The following is a 15,763-nucleotide window of genomic DNA, read 5'->3' on the forward strand; positions in this document are numbered from 1 at the left end:
TCTAGAATAAAATGATAATTAAATAGAAACAGGTGTTGTTGATGTAAATCAGTGGGGACAGCTGAAAATGTGTTTCCGACCGGGACTCGAACCCGGGACCTCCTGCTTACATAGCAGACGCTCTATCCATCTGAGCCACCGAGGACACAGACGAGTAACGCCACTACAGGGACTTACCCTTGCACGCTTCCCGTGAGACCCATATTCCCAACTGTCGACAATCGACATACGTAATGTACCTAATAGATGTTCGCCCATCCGCTCATTACCCGCGCACACTAAGGTGACGGTTCCCGTAAGAGTTCGGGCAACCTGTGCGCATTCGCACAGACGAAGATCAATGGCTAGGTAGCCTTTAACTTTATATATAGTCACCTTAGTGTGCGCGAGCAATGAGCGGATGGGCAAACATCTATTAGGTACATTACGTATGTAGATTGTGGACAGTTGGGAATGTGGGTCTCACGGGAAGCGTGCAATGTAGAAGTCCCTGCAGTCGCGCTATTCATCTGTGTCCTCGGTGGCTCAGATGGGTAGAGCGTCTGCCATGTAAGCAGGAGATCCCAGGTTCGAGTCCTGGTCAGGGCAAACATTTTCAGCTGTCCCCATCAAGGTATATCAACAACACCTGTCGGCAGCTGACGGTTTCAATTAATTACCAAGAGAAAAAGATGAAAGAGGGAGAAATGAAAATGTTAAGGTGGATGAGTGGGGTGACACGAAAGGATAGACTAAAGAATGAATACATCAGGGGAACAGTGAAAGAGGGGCCCATAGGGAGAAGATCCAAGAAAGTAGAATAAGATGGTATGGGCATGTGGAGAGAAGAGGGGAGTACCACGTGGGGAGAAGAATTGAAGACCTATAAATCGAAGGACCAAGGAGAAGAGGAAGACCGAAACTGAGATGGAAGGACAGGGTAGCAGAGAACCTACGGGAGAAAGTATGGGTCAGAGAAGAAGTACTGGATAGGCATTTATGGAAGAGGAGGATCCAGCAAAGTAACGCCGACCCCACACGACGTGGGAAAAGGCTGAGATGATGATGATGACTGCCTGATCCGTTTGAGTTTTGAACCAACATGTCGAATACTGCAGTTATCGTCGTTACACGTAAAATGTCCATATCGCGAGCTCTGACTCTACGAAGTAATAGATATTACCTTTCCCATTCATAATTCACCTACGCGTCTTCCGACCTTCCTCGAAGTGAGCCAATAGGCTGACGGCACAGTGCAACCTGAATGCACACGTTGTTCCAAGGCATAGACTCTGGACGGCAGCGTAAAGCTATATCTGGAAGACGTGCCCACACAACAGTACTGGTGAATTTTTATATACAGATTGACAGAGTCGCAAAGTAAACTCATGTGTCCCCCGTCGTGACTGAGTATTTGTTGAAAACTTCAATGAGAAGGCACTACATCTGGTAAGTTTTAAAAGCAACAGTTTTCTGGTGGTACTTGTACGGTACATTTGTAGTATAGCCTCACGAGAAGTGGAGTGCAGCAATTGCTGGAACATCTCAATTCTGTCGCCGAAATTATTAAATTCACTATGTAAATACACAAATTTTTTGTAGTACCTTTTCGTGACAAAGTTTATAGCCCAGTAGGATATGTAGTAATCCAAGAACGAGAATTTATATTTATATCCCAGCTGTTGCCAACGCCTTTCATAAACCGCCAGTCTCCTTAATACTTTGGTGGGATTTGTGGCTATTCATATATCGCTCACAAAACACTTGCAGTTAGTGAGGTAAGCACTAAACACTTCCAGTAACTTCGTTTGCTACAATTAGACAAAGAGCAGTGGTGGAACATTGATTAGATATGAGTTACTCGTTGCAGTAAGCGTTGTGAAGATTTTAGTTTCCACCTCAATGTTCTGGGCATAAATGTTTAAAGAAGCTGTGGAGGTTCGATTAGGGTAATAATGAATGAATAACCATAACTATTTTAATCTGGACCTTTTACAATAATTAAAGTACAGACAAACCGCCATCGTGTCTCTGACACCAAAGACACTTCGAGAAAATATTTGGTCATGTGACCTCTTTCTCCAGCCGGCCCTCGCTCTGAGGCTGGCCGGGAGATAAATGGCGGAAATGTTGGTGGAAGAGTGGGAATTTGCACTTCTGATCGTCCGAAACTTAACACCGTGAAAACCTGGAAATACAGACAAATAATATACCTAGACCTACTTGTTGTTGTTATTGTTGTTGTGGTCTTCAGTCCAGAGACTGGTTTGATGCAGCTCTCCATGCTACCCTGTCGTATGCAAGCTTCTTCATCTCCCAGTACCTACTGTAACCTAAATCCTTCTTAAACTGCTGAATGTACTCATCTCTTGGTCTCCCTCTACGATTTTTACCCTCCACGCTGCCCTCCAATACTAAATTGGTGATCCCTTGACGCCTCACATCATGTCCTACCAACCGATCCCTTCTTCTGGTCAAGTTGTGCCACAAATTTCTCTTCTCCCCAGTTATATTCAGTAGTTCCTTATTAGTTATGTGACCTACCCATCTAATCCTCAGCATCATTCTGTAGCACCATATTTCGAAATCTTCTGTTCAAATAAGCAACTACAAGAATGTTCAAATTAAATCACCATTCATACATACTATCATATCTGTAAAGTCATTTGACACGATCGTACAATACATCAGATATTGAGAAAATAATGGTAATGACAAGCAGTCATAGTTATCACGTCGACATGGTCAATGAGTCGGTTACACAGCTCCTATAAACTGCAAAGAGATGCGCAGTACCTTGCATGTATATCTTGGAAACTTTATATTTGATTGATATTATACATTAAATATCTATGTTGAAAACTTTAAATTTGATAGTTATTGCACTTACAAATTATTATAAAAGGTACACAATTCTGTTTATTGTTACAGTTTCACATAAACTGCACAGAGAGCAAGAGGACTTGATGACGAGTTTGGAAAATAACAAAAATGGAACACGAAACACAGATACCCTTTGTGATCAAAAGTATCCGGACAGCTCCAAAAACATACGGTTTTCATATTAGGTGCATTATGCTGCCACCTATTGTCAGGTACTCCACATCAGGAACCTCAGTAGTCATTAGACATCGTGAGAGAGCAGAATGGGGCGCCCCGCAGAACTCACGGATTTCGGACGTGGTCAGGTGATTCGGCGTCACTTGTGCCATACGGCTGTATGTGAGATTTGCACACTCCTGATGTGATAGTGAAGTGTAAACGTGAAGGGTCACGTATAGCACGTCTGTTGACTGACAGAGACAGCCGACAGTCAAAGAGGGTCGTAATGTGTAGTTGGCAGACATCTATCTAGATCATCACACAGGAATTCCAAACTGAATAAGGATCCACTGCGAGCACTATTACAGTTAAGCGGGAGGTGAGAAAACTTGGATTTCCTGGTCAAGCGGCTGCTCATAAGCCATACATCACGCTGGTAAGTGCCAAACGACGCTTCGCTTGGTGTAAGGAGCGTAAAGGTTGAACGACTGAACAGTGGAAAAACGTTGTGTGAAGTGACGAATAACGGTACACAATGTGGCGATCCGATGGCAGGATGTGAGTATGGTGAATTCCCGGTGAACGTCATCTGCCAGTGTGTGTAATGCCACCAGTAAAATTCGGAGGCGGTGGTGTTATGGTGTGGTCGTGTATTTCATGGAGGGCGCTTGCACCCTTTGCTCTTTTGCATGGCACTATAACAGCACAGGCCTACATTGATGTTTATAAGACCTTCTTGCTTCCCAATGTCGAAGAGCAGTTCGGGGATGGCGTTTACATCTTTCAATACGATCGTGCACCTGTTTACAATTCACGGCCTGTTGCGGAGTGGTTACACGACAGTAAGATCCCTGTAATGGACTGGCCTGCACAGAGTCCTGACCTGAAATCTATAGATCACCTTTGGGATTTTTTGGAACGCCGACTTCTTGCCAGGCCTCACCTATCTTCATCGATACCACTCCTCAGTGCAGTACTCCGTGAAGAATGAACTGCCATTCCCCAAGAAGCCTCCCAGCACCAAACCGAACGTATGCGTACGTTAATGGAAGCTATCATCAAGGCTAAGGGTGGGCCAACACCATGTTGAATTCCAGAATTACCGATGGAGGATGCCACGAACTTGTAAGTCATTTTCAGCTAGGTGTCCGGATACTTTTGATCACATAGTGTACATCTCTGAGCTGACAGAATTTTTTGGACAATAAAACGAATGAATATCAAGTCGTGCTTACGGGTGTGGTAGCAACCATATGGTGTTATCGCCTTTAATTTCATTGATGTCTGTGTTACAGTCGGCAAATATAAGAAAACCCATTTCATTTGGGTTTTATTGACTCTGTCAATGTATTTACTTTAGAATGGCAGACATAAGGTAAAGAACTACCCACAGAACGGCTAGTGGCACATTCAACCACAGTCCAAATATTCTCTTGTATATTATGTTGTACAATGAACGATACCGACATTTAGCTGTGTCAGTTTTAAAATAACAATGTCTTTCTAAAAAATACATATTCCTAAAGACCCTTTGTTCTTAAGCTGACAGATATTGTCTTCAGAAAAGATATATTATTGTTTCTAGAAGTAGTGAGACCAAGAAATGCGCAGAAAACTCAAATTGTAATTAACTATTAGTTTCCAAGACAGTATTGTAGATCATTAACAATAACGGTAGTTGGCAATTACGTATAACGATACCTAATATTCAGGCGTTACATGGCACTGCGATTTCTAGACATTTCTTAAGTACAAGAAAAAAACTGCACGTGTACTTCTTTTTCGTGGAATTGGGTTCTAACTGTTAAACACCTTGTATGATGACTGTGGACTTATTATTGACTTATCCTCGGATTCACGTGCATTTTCTTCATAGCAGTACGGTATTAATGTACAAGATAACACACAATGTCAAATTCTATCCGTTTATAATAGTAAAATTCGATTGTTAATGAAGCCTCAGTCACTCAATAATCTCTTCTCCAGACATAGCAAGATCGCGTTATGTGTGGATATATACTACACAGTGGTTGGCCTAGGATGAACAATATTTTGCTGTCACTAAATGAGGTAACTGCAATGATGTGGTAGGACTGCAAAAACGATGAAATGTTTGGAGTTATTTTAATCATCTCTTTGATTAATTTTGAGTTGTTTCTACACACTAGAATTGCGGGTCATCTATCCTCCTCTTCAGTCAATGTCGTTGGCGACAATTGAAAGAAAGTAGCACGGTGTACTCATGTTAGCTGAAAAACGACCTCTTCTCAGATAATAACCAATCAGCTGCAATCGTACACGAAACTCTGAATGCCAACCACATTTCGTGAAACTTCCATATGTGAGTCAAGGAACTAGATAAGAGTAGTTTACACTGTGTAACCTAGTCCGGTGCTGTAGTAGAACTGAACTGAATATCGGAATTTTTAAACAGTGAATTAACAATTTATCGGTTCCCGTTTAAATCACGTCACAACTTAGGGCTCACTGTCAATTAGAACACACTCAGTCACGAAAAATCTGTAATCACACTTTGACTAGTAACGTCCGTAGAAAAATTTACAGTCCTGATCCGAATCTTAAATTATATCCGTCGTTTCTTACTGTGAGAAGGCACCAAAAACTCAGTCGAAATTATTATTACACCCGCATTACTGAGTTTAGAACTTAAATAGGAGCAAATATAATTGCAGTAGATATTGGTGAAGAATGGCTTGAAACTGCAGCAATAAACATACAAATCATCCAATTCCTACGATCGTGAAGAATAGCCTTCGAGGCTATAAAAGAAGATTGTAAGACCAGAACTCGTTGATGCAAAACAGATTGTTAGAAAATCATTAAATAATGTTGTCACTCTCTGCTTACGAGTCAGAAACTTGTTAATGCCCACCAAAATGAAATAACATAACTGTCTGTTAGGCTATATCTTGACACACTATAAATGTTCCTTCTCTGTGGGGCTACATTAAAAAAAACACATATGTATTCCATGATGCTAAAACCAAAAATCAGGAAAAGAGAGACGTGAACACACGGAGCACATCGCAACAGTAAAACACTGTCAGTCGATGCTATAACGGCGTAGGAGCTGATGAGCTCTGAAAACTCGCTAAACCTCGTGTGTGCAGCTTGGAAGAGGCTGTTTGAGAGTTTGTGCTGGTAATTTAATTTCAAGATTCGTTAACGCCCACTTTTGAGAGCGCGAGTGGCCTACTCTGAAACGTTAACCAAATCATCAATCTGCTGTTCGACTACAAAGACGTGACTGCTTAGTGCACCGCCTCTGACGTCATACAGGTGGTAAGCAGACTGCTGTATCGAGCAGTCACTATGCCACTTTATTATAGGCTTTTGTATTCAAATGGAATTGAAAAGTCATATTTGTTGTAAATCTCATAGCAGACACACACACACACACACACACAGACAAGAACCCACGCATGCACGCACACAATTGTACTTTTTCTCTGGGACAATGAACTGCATTGTCTCCGAAAGAAAGTAACACCAGTCCCCCATCCGACCAAGGCTTACAACAGATTTTCATGCGGTCATAAGGAGAATACCAGAACTGGAAGTCACCTCCCAAACACTCCCAGCTGGGATTCTCTCTGCCGCTGCGATATTTAGGTCAGAAAGACAAAGTTCTGCGCCAGCCTTTTAATAACCTTGCGCCCACCCGTTGGTAATGAAAGATGAAAATCATGGAACTCTGAACTTTCATAAGCCATAAAAAACGCAACTCCACTCCAAATATACGAATGTATTGTGTGAGCTCCCGGCTGTCATGTCGTTCATAGAATCACGCGTGAGTAACTTTCAAAAGAACTGAAAACTCTTTCTCTTAGGATGTTATTGCACTTTTAATGGGGAACATCTTTATTTGTTTTGCTATGTGAAAACACGTTGATTGGCAGGTAACAAAAGGAGGAGGACTTGTCGGTATCACACTAAAAATATTTTTTTGAAGAAAATCACATCTCGCCTATACAAATAAACGACGGATTTATCACACGTTCTTGTAAGACAATGCCTATCGTGGACGCTTTATTCGCTATATACGGCCTATGAAGTACTGACTCTGAAGACGTCCATTGTACGCCACAAAGTCATAGTGATTTCTGTCGAGTGTAACTAGAAGAAACAAAAGAAGATTATAAGGTCAAAACACATTGATGTACACCAAATTATTAGCAAAGGACCGCATGATGTTGTCACTCATTATACTTGTCTGAAACTTGTTAAGGCCACCAAAACCACACTATGTAACTATTTATTAGGAAATACCTTGACACACTATAAATCTTCGTTCTCTGTGGAACTACAATAAGGAAAATACCCATGTAATGTATCGCATGTTGCCAAATTCATTGTTTCACCTAACTTCGTTTTTACCAACTTATCTTTTATTATTTATTCTCATTGGTATACTGAAACAGTAAATTCTTAGCCTTTTGTTTTAGATTTAGTGCCATCATTAACCATGTCGTTTGCTATATTATAAATTAATTATTTATGCTTATGTTTCTGGTGAGTGGAGTTCTGGAAACATCAAAGAGCTTTCTGGATTAATAACTTACAGAAAACATTTAAGTTTTGTTTAAATTACCTTTGCCACCTTTTGGAATGCGCCAGTCAGGTTTGCAGTGATGGGAACAATGGCCCGACCTCTCGGCGGCGGATAAGATACGCCGGACGTGGGGTATTGTCTTCTCCGGCGCCAGCCAAACTCATGCATGCAAACTTCTTCAGAATTGCAGCCCCTGCAGTGTGCGGTTGGGGACTTACTCTAGTGACCTCGGTCTGAGGGACGATGACATTTATCCGGGCCAATGCAAAGTATTTTACGAGTCGGAATCTCTCCTCTAAGGACATCCTGGCACTGCGGTCTCACCGTCCGTCCTTCCGAGAAAACTGACAAGGGAACCTCCCCATCGCACCCCCCGTCAGATTTAGTTAGAAGTTGGCACAGTGGATAGGCCTTGAAAGACTGAACACAGATCAATCGAGAAAACGGGAAGAAGTTATGTGGAACTATGAAAAAATAAGTAGAAAATACAAACTGAGTAGTCCACGTGTAAGATAGGCAACATCAAGGACAAAGTGAGCTCAGGAGCGCCGTGGTCCCGTGGTTAGCGTGAGCAGCTGCGGAACGTGAGGTCCTTGGTTCGAGTCTTCCCTCGAGTGAAAAGCTTAATTTTTTATTTTCATTTTATGTGACAATGTCTTATGTTTTCATCACTTTTTTGGGAGTGATTATCACATCCACAAGAAAACCTAAATCGGGCAAGGTAGAAGAATCTTTTTACCCATTCGCCAAGTGTACAAGTTAGATGGGTCGACAACATATTCCTGTCATGTGACGCGCATGCCATCACCAGTGTCGTATAGAATATATCAGACGTGTTTTCCTGTGGAGGAATCGATTGACCTATGACCCTGCGATCAAATGTTTTCGGTTCCCACTGGAGAGGCACGTCCTTTCGTCTACTAATCGCACGGTTTTGCGGTGCGGTCGCAAAACACAGCCACTAAACTCATCACAGTGAACACAGACGTCAATAAACGAACGGACAGATCATAACTTTGCGAAAATAAAGAAAGAAAACTTTTCACTCGAGGGAACACTTGAACCGAGGATCTCTCGTTTCGCAGCTGCTCACGCTAACCACGGGACCACTACGCTCCTGAGCTCACATTGTCCTTGATGTTGCTTATATTGCACATGGACTACTCAGTTTGTATATTTTGCTTATTATTTCATAGTTCCACACAACTTCTTCCTGTTTTCTCGATTGATCTGTGTTCAGTTTTTCAAGGCCTATCCACTGTGCCAACTTATAGCTAAATCTGAGGGGGGTGCGATGGGGAGGTTCCCTTGTGAGTGAAGCCTCTCTGGTGGACCGATAACCATAGCGCTGCCTTCATGTCGGAGCCTAGGTGCTAGTTAGTGCTGATTTTTTTTCTTCCGTTACTACTGGAGGAGTTTTGGCGACATGAAAATGCTACTACACGTAGACTGCAAATTTCACTCACAATAGAAGAATGTGGCTCATTGGATAACTTCAAAAAAATATCAGTTACTTGGGTGTTTGAAGCTCCAGTTCGCAAAAATTCATGAACGGAAAACAGCACATTGGGCGACAAAAAAGATATCTCCTACGTGGGGTGATGGAGCACAGCTGATAAAAAATTCATTCGTTAGTCATTGCTCATTTGCGTTGATTTTGTGTAGAGCTGAAAATAATTGTAGAATTATGAATACACTCTGGAAAAGAACTTGGAAGAAGACAGCCTTGGCTGAGAACTGTAGCCTGCTGTCTCCAGACTCAGCTGATCACACCGTCACGGACTAACTACTGTTGCCGGTAGATGCAGAAGATGCACATCTGATCTGCATCAGTCATGATTGACTCTGGTGAGAACAGTTTGCGGTGTAGGTTACTACAAAAGGTTCATGGCTAGTTGTCTCCAATGCATTTCGTACTAAACGTGGTGAGGCAATGTTGTTCAATGCCTGTTCTCATTGTCGAGGGCTTATGCATGGATGAGCGGGTGTAACATTTGCGTGTGGACTCCACAGCTTGTTTCCTGGCACGATCGGAGCAATTATTGCATCCCATATCGTGATTATACACTTTAAAGGCCGATTTGTTGAGATGAGGGTCGCTAATATCTTACCTGTTTCTTTCGAATTTCATCAGCTTGAAATTGTCATTTATTCTTTGTCTCTTTCGTACTTATTATTCATTTTATGCATAGTTTTTCCTTTTTATAAGTGTGTTCATGAAGACCAAATAGAACTGTGAATAATTTGGACCAAGACTTTCAATTCTGTAGACAGTTGACCCCATCCAATTGTTAATCCACAATGAATTTGTGAGAACAGATGCCCAGAACTTATTTACTGTCGGCCAGTTTCTGTCATTACACAGTCCGTTGCATGACAGATTCGTTTCTGTATCTGAGTTCATGAGTGGTAATCGTTGTTTTGGTTAGTCCATCCGGTATAGATTATTAAAACAACTTAAAACTTTGTTGTGTCGAGTCGGTATCTCACAATCAATCTCTTTTTTTTTTTGAGATTTTGAAAATGTTCCAAGCATACACTTTCTTACATGACTTTAGATGTTTTATTGATCAATAACCTGCATTCCTTTCACTTTAATTACGATGTATGTAATGGCAGATAAACGATAATGGTCTCTGGCATCGTATCCAGTTTCGAAAAGAGAGAGGCAAAAGAATGCGAAGAGATTAATGTAAATCTTTTCCCTGCATCAACACAAGTGGTGAAATGTATTTAATGTTAAAGTATCGATGCGAGTTTTGCTACGTTAGAGGCAGAAGATAAAAGCAGCGCTTCTACATCTTTCATTCGGTCATTTGAATCCATGCCTGTGTCCAACATCTGACAGTTGACTGACGTACTACATCGTGACAGTACCAACCTCAACCCATTCCATTCGGATGGTTTCAGCCTCCTAGAGGCAAATAATCATGAGGTATGAGTTCTGGACTGGTGCATGATCGTCAAAATATACGAACCATTCGTCGACAGTTGACTGTAGTGCTGGGAGGTTGGTTCAAGGTCCCTGTCAAACTACACTGATCTCAAAGGGCACCCCAAAGCTGTGAGAAGCGTCGGACAGCAGTATATAACATTGGCCGTAAATGTGGGTGGCTCACCTTGCCGCAGCTATGGAGCTGCGTGTCTATGACGAGCAGCAGTATCTGGGCGGTTCCACGTACGAGTTTGACGTTCATCAATGGTTAGAAACATACGGCACTTGTCGGCGAAGAAACTCAATATCATTTATGCATGTACGATTTCTGAGATGTAATTAATTCCCTAACGACTTCGTAAAGATATATAACTATTCTTAAGCATTCTCATCGTCATGAAGTTGATATCAGGTTTAGAAGCAAGAAACAGGAATCTGGCTGCAATAATTACACGTCTGTTGTTTGAAGAAGACGAAGTAAATATTCCAGAATTCGAATCGAAAACAGCTGCCAACATGAGTAACGTAGAACCAAATATCCTCGGAGTAATGAAGCAACTTAAATCAATTAGTAAAAGCAAGTCTTCTGGTCCAGACTGTATACCAATTAAGTTCCTTTCGGAGTATGCTGATGCATTAGCTCCATACTTAAAAATCATTTACAACCGTCCGCTCGTGGAAAGATCCGTACCCAAAGACTGGAAAGTTCCACAGGTCACACAAATATTCAAAAAAGGTAGTAGGAGTAATCCACTAAATTACAGGCCCATATCAACGTCGATATGCAGCAGGGTTTAGAACATATATTGTGTTCGAACATAATGAATTACCTCGACGAAAACGGTCTATTGACACACAGTCAACATGGGTTTAGAAAACATCGTTCTTGTGAAACACAACTAGCTCTTTATTCACATGAAGTGCTGAGTGCTATTGACAAGGGATTTCACATCGATTCCGTATTTCTGAATTTCCAGAAGGCTTTTGACACTGTAACACACAAGCGGCTCGTAGTGAAATTGCGGCTCAGTTATGTGTCTGCATCTGTGATTTCCTGTCAGAGAGGTCACATTCGTAGTAACTGACGGAAAGTCGTCGAGTAAAGCAGAAGTGATTTCTGGCGTTCCCCAAGGCAGTGTTATAGGCCCTTTGCTGTTGCTTATCTATACAAACGATTTGTGAGACAAAATGAGGAGCCGTCTTCGGTTGTTTGCACATGACGCTGTCGTTTATCGACTAATAGAGTCATCACGAGATCAAAACAAACTGCAAAACGATTTAGAAGACATATCGGAATTGTGCGAAAAGTGGCAGTTGACCCTAAATAAAGAGAAGTGTGAGGTCATGCACATGAATGCTAAAAGGAACTCGTTAAACTTCGGTTACATGATAAATCAGTCTAATCTAAAAGCCGTAAATTCAACTAAATACCTAGGTATTACAATTACGAACAACATAAATCGGAAGGAACGTATAGAAAATGTTGTGGGGAAGGCTAACCAAAGACTGCGTTTTATTGGCTGGACACTTAGAAAATGTAACAGACCTACTAAGGAGACTGCCTACACTACGCTTGTCCGTCCTCTTTTAGGATACTGTTGCACGGTGTGGGATCCTTACCAGATAGGACTGCAGGAGTACATCGAAAAAGTTGAAAGAAAGGCAGAAATTTTTGTATTATCGCGAAATATGGGAGAGAGTGTCACAGAAATGATACAGGATTTGGGATGGACATATTTAAAGAAAGGTGTTTCTCGTTGCGACCGAATCTTCTCACGAAATTGCAATCACCACCTTTCGCCTCCGAATGCGAAAATATTTTGTTGACACCGACTTACATAAGGAGGAACGATCACTAAGATAAAATAAGGGAAAGCATAGCTCGTACGGAAAGATACAGGTGTTGATTCTTTCCGCGAGCAATACGAGATTGCAACAATAGAGAATTGTGAAGGTGGTTCAATGAACCCTCTGCCAGGTACTTAAATGTGATTTGTAGAGTATCCTTGTAGATGTAGATGAAACTGATAAAAAATATTTTATTCAAAACAATCTCCATTACTATTTATACATGTTACGCAAAAAAAAAAAGGTTCGTCTTTGGCTGTGAATCAGTCAGCGAGACATTTTCGTACATTTTAATACGAACTGAAGCGTTGTTCAGTGAGACAGTGTCCCAGTGGTGCAAATAGATAATAATCGGACGGACCCAAGACTGGACATGCCCTAGTACTTCCCAACTGAACGCCTCGCTCGTTCCCTGACCCGTTATGCTGTGTGTGCTGGGGCGTTATCATGGACCAATATGACTTTGTGTTGCCCTTTCCATATTCCGGTCGGTTTCCACGTAATGCTCGATTTAAATCGACCATTTGCTGTTGGCAGCGATCAGTGTTAACGGTTTCATCAGGCTTTAGCCGCTCGTAATAGATGACACATTTCTGATCCCAACATGCACAGAGCATTGTCTTTTTTCCAAAGCGATTTAGTCTTGCAATAGATTGCCAGTGGTTTTTCTGGATTCACCCATGGTTTATGACGCTTAGGATTCTCAAAATGTATCCATTTTTCATCACCTGTCACTATTCGATGGAGGAACGACTTTCTTTTGAATCTAGCGAGCAGCATTTCACAAGTGGTCTTTCGATCTGCTTGCTGTCTTTCATTCAGTTCATGCGGATCCCATTTTCCTGCTTTCTGCACGTTTCCTATAGCTTTCAAACGAAGAGAAACGGATTTCTGCGTCACGTTCAGTTGTTCCGCGAGTACCTATTGTGTTTGACTGTCATCTTCAACCAATAAGGCACGCAATTCGTTGTCTTCGAGCTTTTTCGGTGGTTTCCCGCGTTCGTCGTTTCTGACATCAAAATCGCCTCTTCTGAATTTTTTGAACCTCTTGAAACACCGTGTTTTCCCAAGAGCATGTTCTCCGGAAGCTTCGACAACCATTCGATGCGACTCTGCAGCAGTTTTCTTCAAATGATACCGGAAAACTAATGCAGTCCGCAAATCATAGTTCATAGGCGCAGAGCTCATGTTTACGGGTTTAAAACAGACACTAATGCACGTAACCTGGGTCACTGCGTGTTGACAATCGTCGTCAGCTGTTACCGGAAGCAGGTGGCGCTGCAGACGCGGCCTCACGGGCTCTGTTACACTGAGGGCTAGCACCATCTACAGGGAAATTCCGGTTTCACACTTTTACACCTGACAAGGGAACCTCCCCATCGCACCCCCCCTCAGATTTAGTTATAAGTTGGCACAGTGGATAGGCCTTGAAAAACTGAACACAGATCAATTGAGAAAACAGGAAGAAGTTGTGTGGAACTGTGAAAAAATAAACAAAATATACAAACTGAGGAGTTCAAGGGAAGATAAGCAACAATAAAGACGGTAAGAACGAAGGAGCGCCGTGGTCTCGTGGTAATGTGAGCAACTGCGGAACGAAAGGTCCTAGGATCAAATCTTCCATCACGTGTAAATTTCAATTTTTTATTTTCAGTTTATGTGACAAACTCTTATGTTTTAATCACTTTTTTGGGAGTGATTATCACATCCACAAGAAAACCTAAATCGGGCAAGGTAGAAGAATCTTTTTACCCATTCGCCAAGTGTACAAGTTTGGTGGGTCGACAACATATTCCTGTCATGTGACGCACATGCCGTTACCAGTGTCGTATAGAATATATCAGATGTGTTTTCCTGCGGAGGAATCGGTTAACCTATGACCTTACGATCAAATGTTTTCTGTTCTCATTGGAGAGGCACGTCCTTTCGTCTACTAATCGCACGGTTTTGCAGTGCGGTCGCAAAACACAGACACTAAACTTATTACAGTGAACGGAGATGTCAATGAACGAACGGACAGATAATAAGTATGCAAAAATAAAGAAAGCAAAATTTTCAGTCGAGGGAAGCCTTGAACCAAGGATCTTTTGTTCAGCAGCTGCTCACGCTACCACGGGACCACGGCGCTTCCAAGCACAGTTAGTCCATGATGTTGCTTATGTTGCCCGTGTACTACTCAGTTGGTATATTTTGCTTATTTTTTCACAGTTCCACACAACTTCTTCCTGTTTTCTCAATTGATCTGTGTTCAGTTTATCAAGGCCTATCCACTGTGCCAAATTATAACTAAATCTGAGGGGGGTGCGATGGGGATGTTCCCTTGTGAGAAACCACACAATGTGACAAAATAAATAAAACACCTGGAAATGAAGGAAATGAAACCCCACAGGTTGCGAGAGTATGTGATATTTTATTTATTACAATATAGAATTAAATTTACAAAAAATACTTACAGGCATGAGAATGCCTGTATTTGACTGGTCCCATAAATGATGTAAATGGTCCGATATCTCGGATACTGGTGCTAGGGGAGAGTTCACGTCTCCGTTTGTACGACACACGTTCTATGGAGGTGAGATCTAGGCGACTTCTTGGTCGCAGACATTTCATAAAGACACGTGCCATGTTTGGAGAAACATTGTGTTGTCGCAAAATGGCACTACGATACTATCACACTAGGGGAAAGACATGAGGGTGTGTGATGTCCTTAACGTACCGTTCTGGCGTCAGAGTTCCCTCACTCACTACAAGCCGTATCCCAATGGCTCTCCACATCAGTAACGCCAGGAGAGACACTGCTGTAACTATAATTTTCCTTCACTTTACGTCTGTGGTCACAAATTATTTTGTCATCGTGTAAGATGTCGGGCAAATCCAACACCTTGTATGAAAACCCTGACATGATAAGCAAATCCAGTAGCATGTCACATAGCTCCGAATAAATCGTGACATTAAATTAACCAAAGTAATACGATCAACGAGTGAGCAAATGAAATACCACAAGAACGCCTAAATGCATGTCATATCTTCCCACCGTGAAACAGACGCAGTTCCGCGGGGAGAAACGAGAACAGAAGCCGAGAGCAGAACCGTGTTAAGCTAGAAGGCCCTACGATAAGGGACGGACACCCACGTCACCAGCTAACCACCAGGACCACCCCCCAGCCCATGTTAAAAGCTAGAGCCCTCCAGAAGAACAATATAGATCTTACGATAACACTAAAAGGGCCACACCAGCCGCAAGTTTTAGCGTGAGACTTTTTCGCGTCTCTGTTACGTTGCAAACGTTAAAAACATTGCCCCACCACGAAAAGTAACCGCCAGGACCACCCCCCAGCCCATGTTAAAAGATAGAGCCCTCCAGAAGAACAGTATAGATCTTACGA

General features: G+C 42.0%; 1 non-coding gene across 1 annotated transcript; it reads left to right on the plus strand.

Moving 5' to 3' along the window:
- The first annotated feature begins 513 nt into the window (after nucleotides 1-513).
- Trnat-ugu lies at nucleotides 514-588 on the plus strand. The gene has a single exon. It is a non-coding gene; the product is annotated as a tRNA-Thr (tRNA).
- The last annotated feature ends 15,175 nt before the right edge of the window (nucleotides 589-15,763 follow it).

The sequence above is a fragment of the Schistocerca americana genome, chromosome 2, assembly GCF_021461395.2.
Source record: "Schistocerca americana isolate TAMUIC-IGC-003095 chromosome 2, iqSchAmer2.1, whole genome shotgun sequence".
Taxonomy (NCBI): Eukaryota; Metazoa; Arthropoda; class Insecta; order Orthoptera; family Acrididae; genus Schistocerca; species Schistocerca americana.